Source organism: Lipophrys pholis, assembly GCF_963383615.2.
Source record: "Lipophrys pholis genome assembly, chromosome: 10".
In the NCBI taxonomy this organism is placed as follows: domain Eukaryota; kingdom Metazoa; phylum Chordata; class Actinopteri; order Blenniiformes; family Blenniidae; genus Lipophrys; species Lipophrys pholis.
Window position 1 is genome coordinate 18,000,996 of NC_137640.1, and position 24,130 is coordinate 18,025,125.

General features: G+C 39.2%; 1 protein-coding gene across 1 annotated transcript in view; it reads right to left on the reverse strand.

Annotated features, from left to right (window-relative positions):
- The window catches only part of LOC308115309 (protein FAM163A-like), a 31,338-nt gene that overhangs the window by 4,760 nt on the left and 2,448 nt on the right, over window positions 1–24,130 (reverse strand). The gene's annotated exons all lie outside the window — the stretch shown is intronic.

Genomic DNA, 24,130 nt, shown 5'->3' on the forward strand with positions numbered 1-24,130 from the left:
ATATCCATACTCAAATATAAACACAAGCTCACATGCAGCGTTTCAGGACAGCAGCAGTAATAGTGATTTATTGATGAGGGGCCGCAGTTGGCTGAAGGGTTTTAGTCTGCAGGCCCAGGCTTGACCAGGTGAAGTGAAATCTATTCCTACAGATAAAAACATGTCAAACCAGTGATTGGGTTGGAGGGAGGACATGCTCCCGTATCAGGAGATTGAGGCAAGATCTAATGAAAACAAGGAAGGAGGAAAGGAGGAGCAGCAGCATGGTCTCAGACATCTTATCGAGAGAAATAGTTGTACACTCAGGATGTAGAGTTTTGCCTGCCACTAACAACTTCATCTGTTTGGGATCTGTTGTCATTATGAGTAATTTGTCACAAATGTTGCGTGATTGTGTGTCAGTACTTCATGACAAGTCTGGACAACTCCCCCATCGCTAAGTGATACACAACTCCTCCTCACCCACTCACTAACAGAGCTAAAGTAACAGGGATGACGGCTAAAGAGCGCAACACATCCACAGCAACCCATAAATGAAACACTCATTCAATGCCATTGACTTTGTATCAGGGCTCTGTTGAATTTATGCTGAGATTCAAGCAGAGATGAGAACCAGCTACTAATCAGGTAAGCCCATTCATTTTTCAAACCCACATTTTGAAACAATGAAAATAAAAAAACAAACAGTGGGTCAGTCACTTGAAGAGATTATAAATGTTTTATTCAGTCATGCATGTTACAGCAGTCGTCTTTCCATTCCTCTTATCGTTCTTCTCAATTAGCCTACGGCCAAATTAAAGTCTTAAATTGACCAATGAATGCATGTCTTCAAGAAATAACGCAAAATTTCTTTGTTGTAACTGATGATGAATCATGAGCTGTCCAGCGTGTTAGAGCTTGAATCAGGTCCTACATTACCTTAAGTCAGAAGAAGCCGGGAATGGATAGATAAAAGAAACTGCACTACCGTGTAAAAATAATTCGTTTTCAACATTTTATTTCAAAGGAAAATTAAACACAAAATGCTATAGAAGATAATTAAACAGTTCAAAACAAGCCAAATGTGCACCACACATTCTTGCTGCTGTAGGTCTGTGCGTGCTTGTATGTGCCGGTGTTATAGCAAATTTGATTTCCTTATTAACAGTGCAGTGTGCTTTCACACTCTCCACTGCAGTGAAGAAAACAATAGGCTGATGTTCCCACAGGCTGCAACCTGAACCGCCACACTGGCACTGAGCTCGTAAAGCATGTTTCTGCCAGAAAGAACACTGGCCCTCAATTATTCGTGGACACCAAACGGGATGGCAGCTGACGGATTCCTCTTAACATCAGTCATCATAACTCCCTCCAGTGTGCTCAATCGCAGGCTCAGCACACAAAACTATTTTTCATAATTAATGCCAGCACGGTGACTTGTAGCGCAAGGAGGAAATGGAAATTGAGTTACTGCGGTTGCCACCTCATCTCTTACACAGACATAGGGATGTAAAATAACACAGGTTAGATCTACTGTTTGCATCGGGGGTATTCAACTGAAATGTTCAGAGGTCCAGTTTGACAAAATTCCTTGATGCAAAGGTCCGAAAGATCAGAATGTCTAACCATTTACATTTTATAATGCACATTTTAGTGTGATATATATTCAAGTATAAGGATAACCTTATCCTTGATACCAATTAAAATGTAGGTTCCTCAACCCTTAAAAAAAATTTCAACAGAGTTAGACGTTTCACAAAATTATCAAATTGAATTTCTAATCAGGGGAAATCTGCAGAACACTGCCATCTCTGTCCTAAAGATTCACTTATTTTACTAAATGGTATGTTTAAAAAAAATAAAAAAAGTGCAAGAACACAATACTTTGCAAATCCTAAAACTCCAAAAACGAACGTTTGACACAATCCCGAGCATGGTCTCTCCTGATATTCCTAATGCATCAGTGTGCACAAAGTCTGAGTGCAATTAACTTTTGCACTGTTTTGTAAATAACTGCTGCCATCTGGTTAGTATTTCTCATTTATTTCTTCATCTTTTCCTCCACATCATGTCTGTAATGTTTCCCCTGTTAACCTACAGGACATCACTGTCTTTAGTTGGTTGTGTGAAATTGACATTAAATCTCTTGACGTCCTCCTGAGCGTCTTTGGCTCTATTGGGCCTGGAAAGTGGAAATGATTGATACTGTATTTCCCAAAACAATCGCTCAATTCTCAGCTTCTTGTAAAGAAAACTATTTCTACTAAATCAATATGATACTTTTCAGCCTGGTTTTCACAAATTGCGCTTCACAGAAACTGTTTTACTTAAAATTTCAACTGACATGTTGCTCGCGGCAGATTGTGGTTCCTTCAACCGAGTTCTGCAAATGTTTTTTTCCAGTGAGAAGGAAGTTTTTCCACCTTTGCCTGTTCATGTGGAATTGTTAGGATTTTCTCTGTAAAAGTGACTTGAGATGACTGGGCTGTATTTGACGCTATGTACTAAATAAAATTGAATTGAATTATAATCTGGTTCTAATGGATATCTTCGCTACCTTTGATACTCGCGATAACAGTATGATTAACAGGTAAAGTTATTTGTTTGGAATTACTGCCCTTGTTTTAAAATAGTTTATATCCTGTCCAACTGAGAGTTATTTTAGTTTTTGTTGAGCATTTTCTGCTACAGCAAACTTTCTCTGTGGGGTATCCCAGGGATGTGTTCCGGGTCTGATTCTCTTGTTGCTGTACATATTCGCTTGGCCAAAGTTATAGATGTTAAATTGCTATTTCAGATCTTGTCTATACTGACAATATCTAAATATATTGTTCTGTCAAAATTTCTGAATTTAATAAATTGGCTAGTTTAAAAAAAAAAAATGACTGTTAGAAATCAAGCAATGATTAAACAACTTGATTAAAGCCCCAGACAAGATGACGCCTGAATTCATCCCAAATATTTAATCTGATTAAAAGCCATAATACACCACATTACATGTTGAAGGAAGCACAGTGCAGGTATTTGCTGCGGTTTACAGCACTGCTGAGGCACACTGCAGGGAGCAAGCTATTGGCTCAGGTCTGTGAGGATCCACAGATTGAGGAGAACTTTCCAGCTTGTCTCAACATGTATTCTGAGCTCTCTTCACACATGACAACCATCAGAACTACAATGAACACACCAGCTTTTTGGGCCCAGTAAGAATTTCTGCATGCTAATTTTAACCGAATGGAATATAATTTTTTTCTTTACACAATGACAAGGAAAATGAATATTATCGCTCCAATGTTTATAAATAAAGATGACATTGGCTCTGGTGTGTCACCTTGATGCAAATTGTAGCTGGACCACACTCTGCACACTCTCTGAAGAGTAGATGGGTTTTGAAAAAGCCATTATATTTCCTGAAGTATCTGAATGCGACATTTAAGCTTGAGGCATAAAATTAATTTGTCCATTCCATCATCACATCTGAAATTCCCACTATGGCATCTCAGTTAATTTAGCCTGTTGGTATAGAAATGCCACTGTGGTAATTCTGAAATCATACATCACCGTGAATGGCACATTACATGGCACCTGACATTTTGATGCAATCCAGTTAGAAACTAATCCAATAAACACAGCATTTGTAATTCAGAAAATCTGCTGTCATACTGTTGTCAGACTTGGAATTGGTATTTCACCATTTTACTGCTTCAGTTGCATACAAATGAAAGAGGAATTGACAGGTACAGATGGCAGCTGAGTAAATGCATACATTTTAATCGTGAGCTTTAGATTGTCATTGTTGTATTTCTTCATTTCTTTATTAGTCACTTTTCAAGATCATTTTCTTTGCAATTAGCAGTCTTTGCTCGCCGTGTGACAAGAAACAAGTTATCTTAGTATACATACTTCAGACAATTTACTTGTATTGACTATTGAATAACACTAGGAGTAAAACGGTTTTGAACTGAGCCAAAAAAAACCTTTTTTCCCCAAAGGATTTTATTTAGAAACTCATCCTGCCTGAGGTGACTTGGTCTTCATATATGGTGGTGAAACTGTCATATATGTTACATGTACTGTTATTCACAGTAAATAGTGTTCAACTCTAAAAATCAATAATTAAAAATATTTTAAATTAATCTCTTTCTATCAGGATTTCTAGACAGATCATCTACATCAACATCAATAAATCGTTGCCAAATGTCAGTAAACGTAGTAATGGAACGCAGCCTGTACATTATTTTAGTGATAGACGCAATTAAATGGTGTGCAGTCTTTGGTTGAGGTACAAAATACACTTCTCATGGTCTGGTAAGTTAAGAACCATGCAGATCTTAAGGTCGTCTGGATCAAACCACTTTTCTATCAGGACATGAGCGTGTATATGTGTATACTGTGTATGTATATATGTCCTTTTTAATTTGTCAAATACTTCAATTGTAGCTGTAAAGCATTTTAAGTTGCCATGCTACTTAGTTTTTTTCTGTACAATTTGCCTTGTACTTTGCAGTAGTCAGAAGCACAGCATGTTGATATATAAAAGCTTTACACCTGTAATTACTGATCTCTAATTTTATGGTGTTTTAATCAGCCTCTTTTATTATCCTGCTGGCACGACATTGTGGTCTCTCCTGTTCTTGCTTCCTTTTGTCCTGTGAGAAATTTCATTTGTGGGGTAAAAATCCTTCATGTGGAAAGAATTCCTGCATTCCCAGATGGTGTTTTTGGCAAATCAAAGTAATGAGAGTATCTCACAAGCTTGCTGGCTCTCTGATGAAGTGTTCCCTCTGGATTCTCAGCCATCAGTCCTCACAAGCACATGAAGGACCTTGACTGCCCAGGAGGATTTTTACAAGATTGATTTTTTGGCAGATCTTAAATTGCCTGGACAGCGAGTCACTAAGTGTCATTCTCTGGTCCTCCAAACGCTCGACAAACACCATTCATACTTGTCACATAAAGGACATGCGTTTGATCGGCGCAAAGTTGTCTGACGAACTGAAAATGTTATCATCAGACACTTGTCTGCTTCCTCATTGGTGAAATCTGTATTTTCATCATCATGTGAGATAAGCGGCAGTCTAACAATACTGCCTTTCTCATGTTGACCCATTCATCTCTGCTGCAGTTTATCCGAGCAGAGTTTCTTGGCCTTGAGCCATTCATTTACCCCAAGTGATAGGTGCCTGAGCCTAAAGGTGAGACATTCATCTACACTTACATATACTTTCACAGGTGCTAAACCTCAAATAAAAAGTATGTAGTTTGGAAAGCTTCAGGTGGCTGAGCAGCAACAGCAACTTAGGACGAAATTCCCTCCATCCGGGCAATAAAGCATGGGAAATTCCAGCATAAATTCTAGAGAGCTACTATTTCAACATTCGGAATCTTCAGCTTCAACAGTGCATTTGTAAGCAGAGAGTCACACATCCAACTAGGAATCACGGTCGCAGTTGAAATGTAATTTGTCTAATCCTGTTATCAGGCCTTCCAAAAGCTTTTCTCTATCTGCTTCCTCTCGGCATCGACCTTGCTCTGGCTCGCCGTGGGCGTCTGTGTGCTTTTGCATGTGTGTTTGTTCGATGTGACTTTGTAGAATAAACACAACTATGGGAGGAGGCAAGTTCAGAAACGGGAGTGCACCGTTTTCAGAAACGTTATTTCTCTTCGCTTCCTGGTTTTGTGAGGTTCAACCAGAGATTGTGCACCATTTCTTTGTATTTGATGCAAAAAGAGCAATTTTGAAATGTGCATGTAACATTGGACAAATATTTCATTATGTTTTGGACAATGATACTAATGTGCAATTTTAAAACAGACACTACCGTGTAATCAACTAAACAAATGCAGAGTGTCTAATACATGGAGGAATGTGCGCTTCCATCTCTGGTGCTGAAGAAAAGTTACTGAAGGCAGAACATGAATATTGTTTTATTGTGTGGTTAGTTTTTTTGATATCCCACTTGTGTCCAGGTACAAGTGTTTATATTCCTCTAAACCAACACTTGTGGAAATTCTTCTTCAACAGTTGAATTTAATATGGATCCTTTCAGTTCATGTCTATAGCCCAACAGGGAAATCACCTACCTCAAGAGAAAAAGGCACACAGCTGCTCTGCAAACAATTTTAAAAATCAAATGTGTTTAACCGTGAGGCCTGTTGGGACAAACTGTGTGGCAGAATACTGTGTCACAGACTGATGAGCAGTATATAATTATTTGTAGCTGTGACCATTAAAGCTCCTACCTCAATGAACTGCTACATGTTACAATTATTTTTCAAGGAACGTAAATGTCCTCATGTGAGTTCTGTGCCCCCCAAGTATGTAGCTGCAATTTTGAACCTTTTCAAAAAGTTTTTATAACCACCTTTTTTTTTTTTACATAGTAATTGTAAATGGTGATTGTGGATGTCTTAAACCCATCTTGAACTATTCTCAGTCCAGTTTCATTGATTTAGAAAGCGTGAGCGATGAGAGATGAACCTTCAGCATATCAGTCTCCTGTTTATCAAGGTTTTGCACTTCTATTTTTATCTCAATTTTGCTGGTGTCTCCTGACAAAGGAAGTGCTGAAGTGGGGAGAAGCCCTTTATTTATACGATCAACAGATCTCAATTGTCTCAAGTAACTTGCACGACTATGGCAGGAAATGCATGTATTCATAGACAAACACACACCAACAAATTGTAATTTTATCTGGCAAATATGTGAATCTTGAGCAAGAATCATGCAAATGTGAAGCAACCGTTATTCAATGTGTGCAATTCATGTGAAATATGAACAGTACCAATTCAGCAATATTCCAAGTCAAAATGGTTTGGTTTTTTTGTATCTTGAACTAGTCACAAGTTGTTGCAGTCAAGTGATGATGGAGATTAACATTAAAGCTCGGGGTTACATTTTTCAAAGTTCATAGTAGAAAGAGAAAACAACAGCGAGATGATATGCTGCTTTAAAAAAAAAAATCTCACTAGACAATCAAGGTATTTCAAGTATTATATATTATTGTTATCAATCAAGATAATTGAAGTATTAGAAATAGAAATATTGCTAAGATATTTCAAAGACACTTTTAAGTTTGGGGTGTATTATGTTGTTTGGTTCTCAATGTGTCCCACTTTTGTGATGGTGATAAAAACTTTAATTACTCTTTGAATTTGGTGCACAACACATGCTCCCTCTCAAAGAGAAAATCATAATAAAGGTCAAGCTTCACTGTGACCTTTGACTTATTTAATGTATGTAAATGTGACATTTCAAAAAAGACGTGAAATCCGTATATGGGTTTCATTCAATAAGAGTCTGTGATAAGGTGTCATAGTGAGCACTTTCACCTCACAGGGAGAATGTCTCCAGTGAGAGACTGTGTTGGACTTAGGAGCTTTTTTTGTGTGGAGACAATGTGTGAAATGCATGTAAGAACTAGCATGCGTAAAGGAAGCACATTTGAGCCTTTTCTCATCCATCCTCAGCTGGGATCAGCTCTGGTGACCTTGATTATAGACTATTGAGTCAGATGGATTGTTTCCGTTTATGAAAACATAAGCCACGAGCCATGTTGAGTTCTAGTTTCTCTATGTTTGAATCTTGTCAAAACAATTAATTAAAGTAAAGGTTCAACATTTATGGTTCTTTGAGAATGTGCTCACTGTTTATGGGTTAAGCCCAACTGAAACACTCTGCAGTAAGTCTGCTCTGTGAGGCCCTGTTTACATAACATTTCAAGTGAAAACACATAATCTTTGTGTATTGTTTCAGAAAGGTTTCACGTTTACACACCAACGTTTTGGAAAATAATGTCTGTTTACACAGTGGCAGAAATGCTAAAAACGGTGTAATTCACAATCCAGGTGACGAGTGATCGCCGTTGGTTGTTTTTAAATAAAACTACACACACGTGCACACAGAGAACAATACTCTATATACATTAACAACAGCAAGTACACAGCCTTTCATATGAACAGACGACGAAGATGGATTACTATCACGGTGACTCTCAACTATAAAACACTACCAAGTCCCAGGAGAATATCCTGGGAGTCTTACCACTGGGAAGGCCGCCATTGTTGTTATTTTCTATCTACCCGTACGTGAGCAGAAAAACTATTTACTACGACTGTGGTGCGCATGCACAGGAGCAGCCTTTCCATCGTCTACATGGAGATGAAGCCTGAGTGTTTTAAGAAAGTGTTGTTTTAGCCCGTTTAGAATAGTTCCACCTTGGGAGCCGTTTAGGTACTTAAGCGAGCCTGGGGGATGTCCGTGGTTTAAAGATCCTTGATGATTAATGAGAATGACAAATTGGAGAAAGAGTGTAAATTATGATCAGCCAAAATGTCGAGAGACAGGGGCAAAGACAGTCCGTACAACACCAGCAACTCATTCACAAGAGGCATTTGATCCAGCAGAGGTAGCCAGGCGTCGCTCATTTCTTAACTGCTCAACACGTAACTCAGAGCCGTGCAACATGCTACATGCTAAAGCGTTTTGGGGCTCACACACCAGTGATAGACTGACTGATACACTCATTAACAGCAAACTACTCTCCACAGTATGCATGGGGCAGTAGATACGACACTATGCATTGCCCTATGCATACGGTTGTAAGGCCGTTGGAGGTGCACGTAGCATCAACGCAGAGACTCCGCGGAGGTGGTTTGTGGCAACAGGCTAGCTGTGCTAAAGGTTAGTTCTTGTATTCCTCCTTTAAAAAAAAATGTGTGTGTGGTTTCAATACAGAAACAACCAACAGTGCCATCTTGTGGCCTGGTATGCCAACTACACCATGTTCAGTGTTCCTGCCATTGCGGTGTAAACAGACATCGTCTTCATAATGTTGCAATGTAAATGTGAAACCTTTTAGAAATCAATATGCTAAACCGACGCATTTTCACTTAAAACGTTGTCATGTAAACCTGAAATTAAAGACGAAAGCAGCATGAACTAAAGACAAAGAGAGGAATTGAAAAGTGGAAAAGATCCTGTCTACCTGCTGTATTTCTTTATCAAAGTGTTCAACAAACTATCTACAGTCTCAGTCTCGTTCAAGCTGCTGGCTGAGCTGTCGACATTTCATGTCAGTCTGCTGACCAATTTTAAATGCAGTTACAACAGTGAGTTTGGGGGATGAAGTACAATTATGACGTTAGTGATCATTGAAAGAAACAGATTTATGAACTGGTGGCAACAAATAGCAGCAGCAGCAGCAAAGCAGATGATCTACAACATGCACAGAGCAGCAGGCAGCTCTTAAAAAGGGAGGCTAATGTTTATAAGGTACTAATTCAAAACAGGCACTGCAGACAAAGTAATGCTAATGTTACTCCCAGTAATACCAATTTCATGTTTCTGTTAGGAAGAGCTACTGCATAATTAAGCAGGTGCTCCTACTACAGTAGAGAGGAATTTTGTAAAAGTAGTAACTTAGTAACTGCTAAAAAAGAAAAAAAAGCATCTTTGGTTAATGACAATTAATATTTTTTTTTAAATGAAAGTTTAGTATCTGTAACTGACACATAACATATGTCTCAACAGTGGTACACTTGTTTTTTTTTGTTTTTTTGGTCTAATGTTAAAAATTGCTGTATAAGTGCAAATCAAAATAAAGAGGCGTTCCTTTTTTTCTACTTTGTGTTTGACAAGGTTGATAGGTAGAGTATGATTACAACTTACCCAAAGTAAAAAAAACAAACATCCAATAACAAAGCAAACAAAATAAGGAAATAACATTTCCTTGCATTTTAAAAAATAAAAGTATATATATATTTATTAAATTTTTTTTTAAGTGTAAGCCACTCCAGGACAGCAGACTACAGATCAACAGCCAAATGTCTGGGACAGAGTAAATGTGCAGCTGATAAGTAGATTAGGTTCATGTATGTGAATGCTCCCATGTGACCGGGAGGCATTCTTTATGTACCAAGACACCTGCAGGAGTGCAACCAACTGTTTTCCCATCTTCCTTCTCCTGCAGTTGTGGTCCAGTGGGCAGAGATTGATGACCCTAAACATTTTAGTTCAATTACTTGATTTTGTTGGAGGTCATTTGGGGCAAAGAGTGCAATGAATGTGAAGAACCACTTTCCAGAATGATGCTCTTGGCCCTATAAAGGCACATGATCAATACAGACAGTAAAATAGCTTCGTCTCTGTGACGATGAGAAGAGATAGGGCAACAAAGAGCTGGAGCTCAGTTTAGGCCGTTTTCTCAGTCCAATCTGGACCATGTTCTGATGCTGTAGACACTGCTGGCAGATTTATAACTGGTGTACATTATGCTGTTTTGCAGCTCTCCAGGCCACTGTACTCTGGCCTGCCAGCTCCTGATTCAGCTTTCTACGCTCACAGTGACTCAAGATGAGGTGAGTACTGTTGCTCACAAGAAGAACCTGAAATTTACAACACAGAGTCCATCTGTATTTTTTATATACCCATCCAAATCGCTCCCTGTTATTAAAAAACTATCACTGGATGTTGAGGCAAGTGGGATGAATATTGACTGTTACAGTTGATCATAATTGCAATTACAACTGCTCCTGACTGCTGCTGTTGTGACAGATGCATTCCCAGAAAAATTATTAATTATTATTATTAATTAATTTCAGGCATATACACATATACATATATACACCCTCTTGATGATAATATAGTGAATTAAATTATTACTTTATGAGAACATAATTAGAAAAAATTCCAGTATACCCACATACATACATACATACATACATACATACATACATACATTCATACAGTACGTCATATATCCGCTAAACATGCCTGAAAGGAATCGAAAAAAGTAAAACTGATCTAATCCTACCCCTTCTCCAATATTCAATAGTCATATTTTATAAATATCATTGTTCTTGATTCCTCTTTATTAAAAATGTAGAAATAAATTTGTATTATTTGGTAAATGGACAGGTGATGTAATGGTTTGCATTTTTGCCTCAAGTTCAAAACAAGGCCAGTTCGCATGCATCGATTTTTCCACGTGGGGTAATTCAATGCAAATTCATGTTCACTATATTTCAGTTCGTCGATAAATTATTTCGCTGCATTTAACTCATGTTATTCACAATCATCTTTAACTACACCCACTAAAAGTAGTGAGCTGCCACCACCAAGGGTCTTGATCTTGTCTTGCTCAGGGACACACACTGGTAATCTGTTGACAGAGGGATTCAAACTTGTGAACGTCCACATACAATCTGACTTCATTAACTCCTGAGCAACCACAGTGAGAGTCGGATGCACTAAGGACTGCACAGGAATTATGTTCACATACACATCTAATGTTAAAGCAGAATATCAAAGTAGTTATGTCAGAACATGTAGATTTTTATCATTCCTTATACTTTTCTCCACATTTTTGCACATTTAACTTTACCAGTAGAAAATAGCTATGTTCAAAGTCCATTTGCTGACATCATTAGTGAGGAGAGTGATCTTTACGGACTAATTTGTGCTGCTAGGGTAACACCCCTGCGCAAGCACAGGCAACCTTTGACAGCCGCTCAAGTTTGTCATCCCTTATCAAATTGGCTCCCGTTTCCTTTGACCACCAATCAACATCTCATCCCACCAAAGGGAATCAGTGGCGCTACACAGGATGGACCCTCAAGAACAGTCCAACTTAACGTGTGTGCATCTAAAATACAAAATGCATCTACAATAACGAAAAACAAAACATAATTAAACACAGATTTGCTTACAAGTGTGGTCCTAAACACAATACAAAACAATAAACAACTCTACGTTCCCATGTAAGTAATTTTAATATCTTCTACCTTGAATTGATCCGTGTACAGGGAGAAAGCATTTTCATCACTGGAAGCACTAAGCCGCATGTAAACCAGGTGCACAATTCCCCAGTAACTGATTCTTTAGTTTTCTTATAAATATGGATAATGTGGCTGATTGTTTAAAGTTGCTCAAAACAAGTATGATTTAATTTCAGTAATGTGAGTATGGGGAATTTTTTATTTCAGTCTTTGAATCTTGGCCTCATTTTTTAAACAAAGAGTTAAGCATAACCTCAAAACAAAAACACTGTGATATATAATTACCTTCATTATGTAAAATCTGCTGTGGCTATAAAAAAAAACATTGCCAAAAAGGGGGGGGGGGCAACGTGACTTGTTGAGTTGAGGTTGTACTCAGAGAAACACATACTGATCTGACGCAGACACCATCAACCACAGAAATACAGTGACCTCAAGTTAGTACAATGAGCTCAGCAGCAATGCAATGCCGCACCACAGACAAATTACTTTAGTACTTTTTCTCAGTGGCAGGCCGTCAGGGCCTGCAAGTCCTTCTCTGCAGGCCTAAGAAAAATATCTGAGTCACATGAGTCGGAGTCAGATGATATTTATATTTTTCCATGAATAATTCTCAAATAATTCCCAATGGTCTGTCTGCTTCTTCCCATTGCTTCACCCCAGGTTGCACTGCTTCCAGACATGTATTTTTATGTTAAAGCTTTTAACCAATCATATTTCAGCCATCATCTGTTGCCAGGGTAAAGAAATCTGCCCGCGCTTCCACAAACCATTCTGCAGGCGTCTGCAGCATGAAATAAGTGCTGATCACGCTGTTGTGACCAACAGCAGGATTTGTGCGGCTATGTCAGTGTATTCAAGCCCTCTGATTGGATCGTCAGAGTTTATTCGCCAGCACAAGCTAACTGCAGCTGTAGTGAGCTTCATGAGCAAAAATACAGTTGTGTTGATTTAATAGTGGCTTTGTCAACCAACAAGGGCTGAAAGAGGAGAAGAAAGCGATTTAGTTGTAGATTTATTGCTAAAGCCATTTTCAAGATGGAATTTTCAAGAGGTCACTGAATGCACCGCAGCGCTCCCCGAGCAGGAAGCTGCACCTCACGCACAACCGGCAACTCTACGGCAGGATTCTGGACTATATTATTTACCAGACACAAGAATTCAAGACCGCAAAAACGATGTTTCATGTTCATCACCCTCCTTGACCCCTGGAAGTTTTGGGAAGAGCAGAAAAATTCCTTGCTTGCAGCCTCCTTCAGCTGAACTCAGAGACACGGAGCACTTTGGATCCGTCATGTTTCAGAACAGAGCTGACTGTCATGTATGCCAGATGATTTCTGAGCAACATCTCCCACGGATCTCCTTGACCTGCTTCAGCAGAAGATTCTGAGTGAGAGTATGAGGCAGCTTGAATGGTGATAGAAAATGACTTCACGATGGAACTGAAACACACAGAAACTCTGTATGACAAAGTGATTCAACAATGATTCAGGAAAGAAAGGAGGAAGGATTTTGTGATCAAATTATCAGGATTTTTGGAGAGTAAATTGATGCTATTTCCCTAAATGTTATTACAATTTTATAATCAATTTTTTTTTTTTTAATGCAGCCGAGCATAGGAGAGTTGTACACTTTGGGTTTGTTTCTAAAGTAAAGACATTTATTCTGGCTACGCGTGAATCTATCTGTGATGCAACTGGTCTTAATTCTGCATTTCTGCGTCATAGCATGGTTTTTATGGCAATAAAAAGTTATTTAGGGGTGGATCTATTCAGACCTAGTTCTGAAATACACCGCCCACCACTGCTTTTGCTAATTCTTGTTAACCCATTTTTGGACCCGTAGAACACAATACAATGCATGTATAGTCAGATGATTATACCTAAACTTTTATTTCAGCAGCTTTGTTTTCTCATTGATTTATTGAAATATATACATTATATATACAAATGTTTATTATAAAGTACCCCTCGCTCACAGATAGGAGATAAGCAGACAGTCACACAGTGACCATGTTCTATGTAAACTTTATCCAGACCAGGATTACAGGGAACCCAAGTTTAAGTGCCAGTACAGGACAGATCCCCAATCGGTCCATCACAGAGCTAACGCAGATTGTGAGTGGCTGTCAATGTACTCTTTATACAGCACAAACTCTCCAAAGAAAGGTCCACACTGAACTTAAAACCCAGCGCCTCCGTCTTTGACATAATATAGCTCGCCTCTCTTGCACCACTCCACTCTGAGGAATGGTGTCTTCTTTGTCTTAATCACTGCATCAAAGCACTAAAAACTTTCTGAAAAGGGTGCGAATTGACTGAATAACATACAATGAAACTTTCAATCACAAGCACACTTTTTAAGATTCACGGCAATCTGAAGGAGTCAAGTCCTGCATCAGAGCTTGGGGAAACAACACTACGCACCGAGCTCCAGGCCTGCTCGCTGGAAGGCTCGAATTGATTTTCTATAATTTATGTCCAGTTCAGACAGATTCACAGCAAAGAACTTAAGCAGGAGAAGGACCTGACATTAAACATGCAGGCTGCTTTGCGTCGCCCATCTTTACGAGGTTTACAGGGATTTCATTATAGCCGCTGAGCTCCTCCCCGGCTGTCCTGCGATATGCCAGCTTTTCTTCACACTTGGCGGCAGTGCAGCTACCAGTTTAGGACAGCGGGCAGCCAAAGAAGCTGTAATTACTGTACCTCCATTCTGCTGGTCAGCACGGCAGTCTCATAAAAGGAAATGAAACGGTCCAGCTTCCATCTTTGAGGGGGTAATGTACCACGAATATTTCATTAGCATACATTCACATGAACATTTTATCTGTGACAGTTAATAAAGCGAGAGAGAAGAGCCGTAGACGATAGGGCCAACAGAAAGAGGACTTGACTGCTGAGGTGGCCCTCTCTGAAGTCAAAGAGTAGAAATTGGTGTTCAATGACTGCCTTGTTGTTTGGTTAGAAGAGATTCAAAAAAAACAAAAAAAAAACAGCTTCCTACTTGAATTAAATATTAATGAGCCCCATATTGATAGATTAATAGTTATTGGTCCGGTCACATTCATGTCGAACCAGAACAGCTCTGACCTACAGAGACCTGTGGATCTTTTAACTCTTGGAAATGAAGTGGTACCGTCATGGATTTTTAAAATAACTCCCTCAAAAGTTATTCAAGTCGACACTCTGAACTCTTACATGGTACTCAAATCAGTCTGAGCTTTTTAAACAGTATGGCAACTTAACCATGCTGAAAGAGGCAAATGAAATATGTCTGTGGATTCAATAGAGACAAACGGTCCGTGCATGCCCTGTAGGTTTTCCCCAAAACAATTTATTTCTGCTAATACTTCCTAGACAGTCAGAGAAATCTGATCTTCAAATTCCAAGATACTGCTTTTGCTCAATCATCATTTTGCTTGTGTTCAGTGGAATGAATCAATTTTCACTTCCCAGTCTTCAAGTATTTCAATGCAGTCATTGTGCCTTTCAGAACACAGGCAATCTACATTCTTCAACCTGGTCATAAATTCTCTCCAATCATCCCATTAGCTTCCATCAATTTGCTTGAAAGTGATCTAGACTCCTGGGGGTGTGGCGGTTCTATATTTTCCAACACTGTATTCTGCTTATTATTAAAAAAAAATTTTTTTTTAAAGTAACTTCCTTCAAAATGGGCACCTCATGACGCAAAACTGCCCTGAAAGGGTGTACATGGTCTGCAATAGGGTGGTTACAAAATCAAAGTATCGTCCATGAGGAGTTTCTCTGGAACCAAATTTTCTCCAACTTGACGTAATACAATGGTGCCTCATGCTACCATCTGCTTTCACTGATTCATCCATTGGGTTATATACCAGTGATGATGTGTTGAGGTACACTCTTCAGCAGTTTGTGTCGGATATTTCTTTTGTGATTTGACCACATGAATGGGTCTCTGCTTCTCAGAATTCTCACTGATCCTGGCAGCCCCAAATCAAGATGATTCTTAAAGATGTAATATGTGGTGATACTGTATTCCATCATGACTTGACCTTATCAAGTCACTCAGATTATTTTATTTCCGTGCTTCCTTGCTTGGTTAAATTCTCCTCACTGACAGTGGGCAGAGGTTTGTAATACAGTTTTCTCCCTGAGGAGATTCTTCATATTCTTTGTTTTGGTAATAACATCTGATGTTTGCAGCAAGGGTATACTGTAAATACACAAGAAGGTAAAATAAATAAAGATTTTCCATCAGGTGTCCTAGTTTATGTCATTTATTTGCTGAAGGAGTAGAGGGACTGATTTATAAGATACAAAAAAAGCCTTGATATAGTTCTGTAAAATTCATTAAAAACATTTAAAATGCTTGTTCTTTAAAGGAGACATATCATGCTTTTAAATCCTTCCTTTTTACATATAAATCATACAGTTGTGGTCTATACAACGCGAAACTGCAATGCTTGGGTCTGAATTCCTCATTATTATAGCTCCACAGGCCCCTTTTCAACCCCTTTTCTGATGTGCTTCTGAGAGCAACTCGTTTTGGGGCGGTCTCTTCAAATGCAAATGAGACACTTCATACCCCTCCTCCTCTCCAGGTTGCAGAGGTGACACTCGGTTCAACGTCACCCTGTTCGGCCATCTTTGTAGTTTGATAGAACAGATACAATTATCTAGCGGCGCAGAAACTTTATATTCACACATTATTTACAAAATGTCAACAACGGAAGATTTGTCCATCCAGCCATACATGTTGGAGCCAGAGTCGGACCCAGCGGAGCGAGATGAAAATGACGATGATGCACCTACAGAACAACGTCTTCATATGGATGTAACGCAATGGTGTGTTACTATATTTACACTAACTTCTCCATCCATGCCCACTACTACAATACTGCCTGTATTACAACGACTATTTAACACAGAAGTTACATTATAATCTAAAACGAGCACACAGCGCTAACATATGAAGACGGTGCAACTGCTAATGCTAACAAAACAATGACAGGGACGTCTTATCATCACACTTTTTAGCGTTATATACAGCTTACCGAAGTGCTCTGTTCGTCGTCTCCATAGATAGAAGGAACTGACCGCTCAATCAGACGAAGTCTTTCGGCAAATCCTTCTTTATACTGGCGGAGGTTGCTGAAGCAGTCGTCCTTTAAGTGCTTCGCGCACACAAAAATGACCTTACCCACAGATGTGGGTACATTTCTGTGAAAAATAAAACTCAACCAGGCACTTCGAAAAGGTTCTGATGCTGGGAGACGGTGTAACGAAGCTTGTGGGTTACTACATCCAACAACCGAACATTTCGACTTATCCTCTCGTAACTTCGGTTGGACTACAAAATCGCAGCGAGAAACAAAAATGGCAGATTGCTCGAAATGTCGATGTCCTAATTTGGCAGTTCCGCTGAGAATACTGTGACGTCATTGTTCAAAAAACGTAATAGAGAATAGAAAAATCGAAACCGATCGCAAAATATGACCAAAACAGAATATAAAGATATCAACGGAGCACCTGAAGAGACTACTTTGAACTTTTCTGTACTTCTAAACACTCTAAATATACAACAAAATGCATTTAAGGGCTAAAAAAGTGGATTTAGCATGATATGTCCCCTTTAAGGAGAATTTGTGAAGTTGGCTCATGATTCTCTTTGTTAATATGGTTCAATGATATGTTAATGTGGGTTTTGTGCTTTAAAGGTGTTTGACACTTATATTAAACAGTCAATCAGCACTGAAACCCTTTCTTCATCAGGCACAACATTGCGTTAAATGTTTGCCAACCTTCACTTCCAACTAAGCCTCACAGAATAATATTTATCCTTGATTTCAGTGTGCTTAGAATGTGGCTGTGGATGTAGCTGAATGTATGACCTTCGGCTTACAGGATGGTAACTGGATCTCCTTTCCCATCCTGCCAGCAGTCCCACACAGAAGAGGAAATGTGTCCAGGACAAACAACCTCTCACATCTCCCCTCATCTCTCTGCATTAGTCGGACTGTTGCTCTCAGGTGATTGTTTCTCCATTTCAGAGACTTGCCTGTCGTTTAAGTCGCTCAATGTTTTTGACCAGTAAGTAAAGTAAACGTCAGTAAAATCTGGGAGCTAATTTAACAGAGATATAATTGAAAAAATTTACTTTTACTCGTTCCGCCATGAAATCGCTTTTAAATGAGATATGGAATTGTTTTGGTATTACGTTGACCTTAGAAAGATCCAACAGCTTTTATGTGATCGATGTTTGGGTAAAAAAAAAAAATTGTGACTCGGTTTGGGATGGGTTTTAAATCTTCAGCATAACATAAGCAGAAGGACAGATGAAAGAGAAACCTGATCTTGCACAAATCTGCAGACATTTCATCTTTAAATCATCATTATTTCCTGATGTTCAGCAAAGAAACTGATCAGCTGAAGGCAATATTCAAATTAAAATGTTAAGACGGTTCAAATGAGGGCTTCTTCTAAGGGGTAGGACGAGATACATTTTAAACTTCCTCCTACTCGTTTTTGAACATGTGGAAACCCACACTAGGATTATTACTGTCTTAATGTATATTTTTGTTTCATTTATATTTACAATTCGAAAGAAAATCAAATTTTGCATACAATAATTCAAAGGCAGACTAGTAAAGCACATCAATGTTTACTTTGAATGGAACATGCTGAGTTTGTTGGTTCCTCAACCATGTGGCAGCTGTAGAGCTAAATGTCTGGTTATTTTTTTATTTTACATTTAAAAGGTAACACATTAATGTTTCTCATGTTTTTATAATGCATATTTCTTCTGAGAACAATACCATAAACAGGAAAAGAAAATTGTAGGAGAATTGCTGTAATTAGCATAACAGTTTGGTGAGATACTGGTGATAGACGTAAGAAAAGTGTACTCGTTGAAAACTGGAGTAAATAATAATGACCATATAAGGTTAAGAAAATGTATAACTTCCAGTGGAAAGTTTGGATGAGAGCAGAAATAAAGCTGTGTAAACTACTAGACACCACTGAACAAATGTTCTCCTGAATCATTTCTCCCATGGTCACATTAGATTACATAAATAATACCTGGGTTCTGTAACCTTTGATCTATAACCTCTTTATTATTATTCTCTGTATGTGAGAAGAACTGGGGCTTTATCGGAATGAGTGAATCAGAAAACAGCTTAGCGCAACTCCAAATGCTGGATCTGAGCTTGAAGCAGGGCTTGCATAACAGTCAGAGAGCGATGAATAAAAGAAAGTTGGGGATCTGGTGGGCGGTGGTGACAAAAACCTGAAACTTTATAGGAGATGATATATTGAAATGAGCACAAGAAAATGTGTTTCCTCAGCAGAAATTAGGTATATGAAAATAGATTATAGATGTGATTGAAGAAATGTGTTTCTACAGTTGTTAATGCACGCTTATGTCATAGTGTTGTCACAGCAGTGCAGTAAAGTGCTGATAGGTGTTTATGAATAAAAAATTAGCAACCTGGTTATAATGAGCTTGCTGATATCTCTGTTGAAATATTAAATCAAATCAAATCGAATTGTAATTGTTGAGCACTTTTCATACGATGTAGCACACCCACCACCACCATCCACAGACACACACACAGAGCGAGCGAGCGAGAGAGAGAGAGAGAACAAAGTTAGTGTTTAATTGTCTTACATGAAACCAGTTGGAGAGCTGCTATCTCACTCACCCCTTCCCACTGTCTACCTTAATGTAAGAAATAGTTGTAGTCTTAACAGTTGCTATTTCATTAAACTCCTGTGCTTCATCAGTTATGACCTAACTCTAGATATCTCTTTGAATAATTTCCAACTTCATCCAGTATGAACATTATATAACATTATCCAATAGTTACAGCCCCAGATAAACATTACTTTACTTTTATAGGAGCTATCTGCTGCAGTATTTCATGATTTCATAAATGATTTACATTCCAGAACATCTTTCTCAAAGTTATTCATGCAACTTTAATTGCACTTAATGACTAACTCAGTCATTCATATGGTGCTGACAGTTCAGCTAATGTGCCACTGCAACACCATGACAACAAAAGTATGAGCAAATCAATAAGACAATTCTAATTGGAAGAGACAAAAGCGAAACAAAAGCTACCTTCTGCAGTAAACTGTTACTTTTCATTTTTTACTTTTTCATGTACTTTATTATTCCCCTTGGCAAAATGTCTACACTGATTTGGCCCATCAGCAGCCACACAGTGGGGCGCTCTGGGGGAGCTGATGGGGGCCAAGAGTCTTGCTCAGGGAGCCATGATGCATGTTTTTTTGGGACTGTGGGAGGAAACCGGAGTACCCGGAGGAAACCCACACACACAAGGGCAGAACATGAAAACTCCACACAAAAAGGCACCCGGCTAGTACTTGAACCAGGACCTTCTCACTAACCACTGCACCACTGTGTGGCAAACTAGAAAGATAACTCCATCAATGTTTACAGAAATAACAAGTAAATGTAATTCGATTTTCAGTTTCAGTAAGTTGCCCAACAGTGGTCTCACATTGATTTCTGTTTCTGTTTGGAGCAATTTTAGTATGAAAAGCTGAAAAGCACTTCACAGTATTGCATGTGACTGTTGATTCAAACATCCCCCTGACTTACTAAATCTCCAACGAGATAAGTGTATGTGTGTATTTTGCATTTGTGTTTTAAAATGTCAATGTGTGTTGCTGTAAGAATACAGAGGATTGCACGTGTCAGTGTTCGTTTTCCAAAGTGAGTATCTAACTGTGTAGTCGTATGTAAATGTCAAACAGCATTGTGTCATTTTGAAAAGAGACCTCAGTGCGTTCGTATTCTTTGTCAGTCTGATTATGTCTCTGGATGAGCCTGGGAGTGTGTATGTCTGCATGCGTGTTTGTGTGTGTGTGCGTTTGAGTTTTTGATGAGTCACCACAGACACAGCAGCCAGCAGCAGAGCTACGTTAGCAGATAACGGAGTTTCTCTTCCAGAGGCCTGCAGCTTTGCCAGCAAGCCTTCCTCTTGCTGCCCTCATCCTCACCCAGCGTGTTTACGCTCTGGAAACTGTTCACATTCGACAACTTTCAGACAGCGACAATTCATAATGATTGCCGTACAGACCAATGCCGAAAATGCTGTTCTCTGCAGACGGAAACACCTTTGAGTTGTCGTCTTCATCCTGTTGGCCTTAGTATCTGGTGTATGTAAGATGTGTCTCTTCTGATCTAGAGGAGTGTGTAGTAAATGTACACCCTGTTGGAGAAGCACGATTTAATTCCCTGTAGTAAGGTGCATAGGCAGCACGCTACCGCGTGCCATTATTGTTGTTGTTGATGCACTCGCACATGTGAGTATATGTCCGGTCGCAGTGCACATGTAAAGTCCAATTCAGAAAAGCTGAGTTTTCCCTCTTTACTGGGAACATTTGAAAAATATGTAAATAAGGCCTTACAAATATTCTACATCACACACCAAGTGTCAGGAAACTCAAGATTGGACCTTCACCTTTAACTCAACCTTTTTTGGAATTTGAGATAAATCACACAAAGTTTACAGAAAACCACAACTGTTGAACTCCACCATGAGTCATCATCGATCAGAAAGCAGCTGTAGCGTAATCTCTCATTCCAGGTCTGGTGGTTCTCATATTTTGGGTGCCATACGTATCCAAGTACCCTTTGTTCCAGTGTTACATCAGGTTTTTTTGTTTTTGACAACATACTCAGATTTGTACGGGTAAAACAGAGTTTACTCAGAGTTGTGCACATTGGCCCTTGCCCATCAAATATATACTACAATTGTATTTAATGCAAGGTAAGAGAGCTTTACAAAGTACAGATATTAGCTTGTGCTTTATCAACAACTTAAATGTAAAGTGGATCAAAAAGCAGTAATTGCTATTTGAAGTAGGGCTGCGTCATATATCAGAGAATTGCCACATCAACATGCGCAATATACATATTGCAAAAGACTGACTGGACTGCTGTGAATTATGCTTCACTGCACTTTGCATTCATGTTCTCTTCTCCCAATCAGTTGGAGCCTAACTTCCCTAGATGCCCACCTAGTGTCTATGAGAAATGATCACAAATTGAAGTGATTATTCTTTGACTTTAAATCAGCAAACATTCTTCTCTTCATACACACTCACACAGTTTGCTGGAAGAACTAATCAGATATCTCCTGTGGACGTTGAATGGCTCAAATAACAACAGCAGACATACTTTAGTGTATCTGTCTCTTTTATCTTCACAGGATTCACTGGCCACCATCAGTTTGGTGGAATCTCTATCGCCTTAAGCGTGGTCGCTGTGCTTTCCTCTCATAAACAATATTTTCTTCATGTCAGGATCTGCAGAACAATTACTGCAGATTAGCAGCTACACCAGCCACTGCAGTGATCACTTTGAGCACATGGTATGATTATAGTTGACCAATTCATGGATTGTGAAAATGTCTAAACAGCATTTGTACTTTCACCAAAAATTCATTTTTACACATCCATCTGTACTAATTAAATAAAAGTCGGCACTTATGCTTTCTTTACTTTTAACAAAGAACACATTTTAAAATCTTCATAGCTATCTATAAAACATCCCATCGTCTTAAAGCTACAGACATCTAATGTCCATTTTGGGGCCATTTTTGTGTTACTATACCATCCATGAATTGCTTTGGCCTTTTGTGTAAAAAATAAAGGAAAAAAAGGTCAGATTTTACAATGGAAATGTTTGGTAGTCTCCATTGCCAACAAAGTGAGTCGACTTTTTTTTTGGTAGTTATTCATGTTCGCCTTTTACCCATCCATCAGGCTTCTATGTCGATTTATCCAGCTGAGGGTGAGGGGTGGGGGAGGAGAGCTTATCCTGAAAAGGGAGAAACTCCACACAGAAATGCCCTCAAGAACTCAATACCCTTGCTGTGAGGCGAGACTATTAACCACCATTCAATTGTGAAACGTGGGACTTTCCTCTTGAAGAATTTAACACAAATTGATCACAGTCAAGTAAGAATGTTTTACTGTTCAAACAGCCGTATAGAAGAGAGCGCAATTTTATAAAAACGCTTGCTTGGTGTCGCTGTTTGTTTTGGTTTTCATGTGTAACATGTTCAAATATAATCTTTACGTTTTCAGAAATTATAGTGAAAGCAAAGCCAGTAGTATGAGCAGACAGTTTTCAGTTATTCATGCACATCAGAAGAGGCTCTCACGGCACAGATCCAGTGAGCCAACACAACAGGAGAGAAGATGTGCTCACAGGAGCGGATAAAAGGCCCAGATCATTTCTTTATCGTCAGCAAATGTTGTGTCTGTGGACCACTTCAGCCCTGAGGCATTGTGTTGATTGATTCCCCTCGACAATAACAAAAATTATTTATATGGGAAGATAATTCAGCGCTGCACCACATGCCCTAGCAGTACAGTGTTTTGGTGCTCTGCACGGTTTTATATGAGAGAAGCTGTCTTTAAATCACTACGTCCATCTGAGAAGAAGCCAGCTGATCAGGACAGACCCTAAAACACGCTGGTCGGACTGAAGCTGTTGTTAAACTTCGGTGTCCTGTCCTGTTCAGCTTGGACACAGCTCGTCCGAGCTTTAACGTGTGACCAACGTGAAGTTGGATCGCATCTGTACGGCAAGAAAAACCAATTCAGTGGTCACAAAAACCTTGAGGGCCGATGAATAATTCACACGCCACTACAGAAACACTGAAGCACTTTCCCCTTCCTCTTGTAGTTTGAGACTCTCCCCAAGCAGCAGCATAAACTCCAACCCAACAACACACCCGTACCACTTTGGCAACTTAAAAACAGTCTTCCATGCATGTTGTCCTAGAAAAATACGTCGAGTGGCGTGTCAGTCGGAGGAAGAAAGAGTATAGTTGAATTTTCCCCCAGGAAGCAAGAGAGACAAAATCTCTCCCTGTGGATTTCCCTATGGCTTTACTTTGATTAAAATGGCTCATTTAAATTCCTCACACTGCAGAGCTGCTTCAGACTGTCATGATGTCGAGACTGTATTTTGGCAGGAGCAGCTTTTTTTTTTAATTACAATGACCATTATGTTGCTCACAAAGTCTCCTAACCTTCAGATGTTTGTCTGGTGTGAGCATTCTACAAGTCATGCTTGACAGCTAAATTCAATCGGTTGAGCTTGACAGGATGTTGTCATTCTGACAGGGCTGCCTCGTCCTTGGATTTTATGTCTTTGATGTATTTTCTGGTTCCAAATCACCAGCGAGATGCTCAGAAGGCTGCCTACACCCGTAAGAAACAACCCATGCGTTTGCAGTGGGACAGGTGTCAGCAGTGCAATATCAAACTACTGTAGCCTAATAATACACAACACTTCAGACCGTGTGGGACCTCAACACCAGCAATTCAGTCTGTTCAGCAGATGC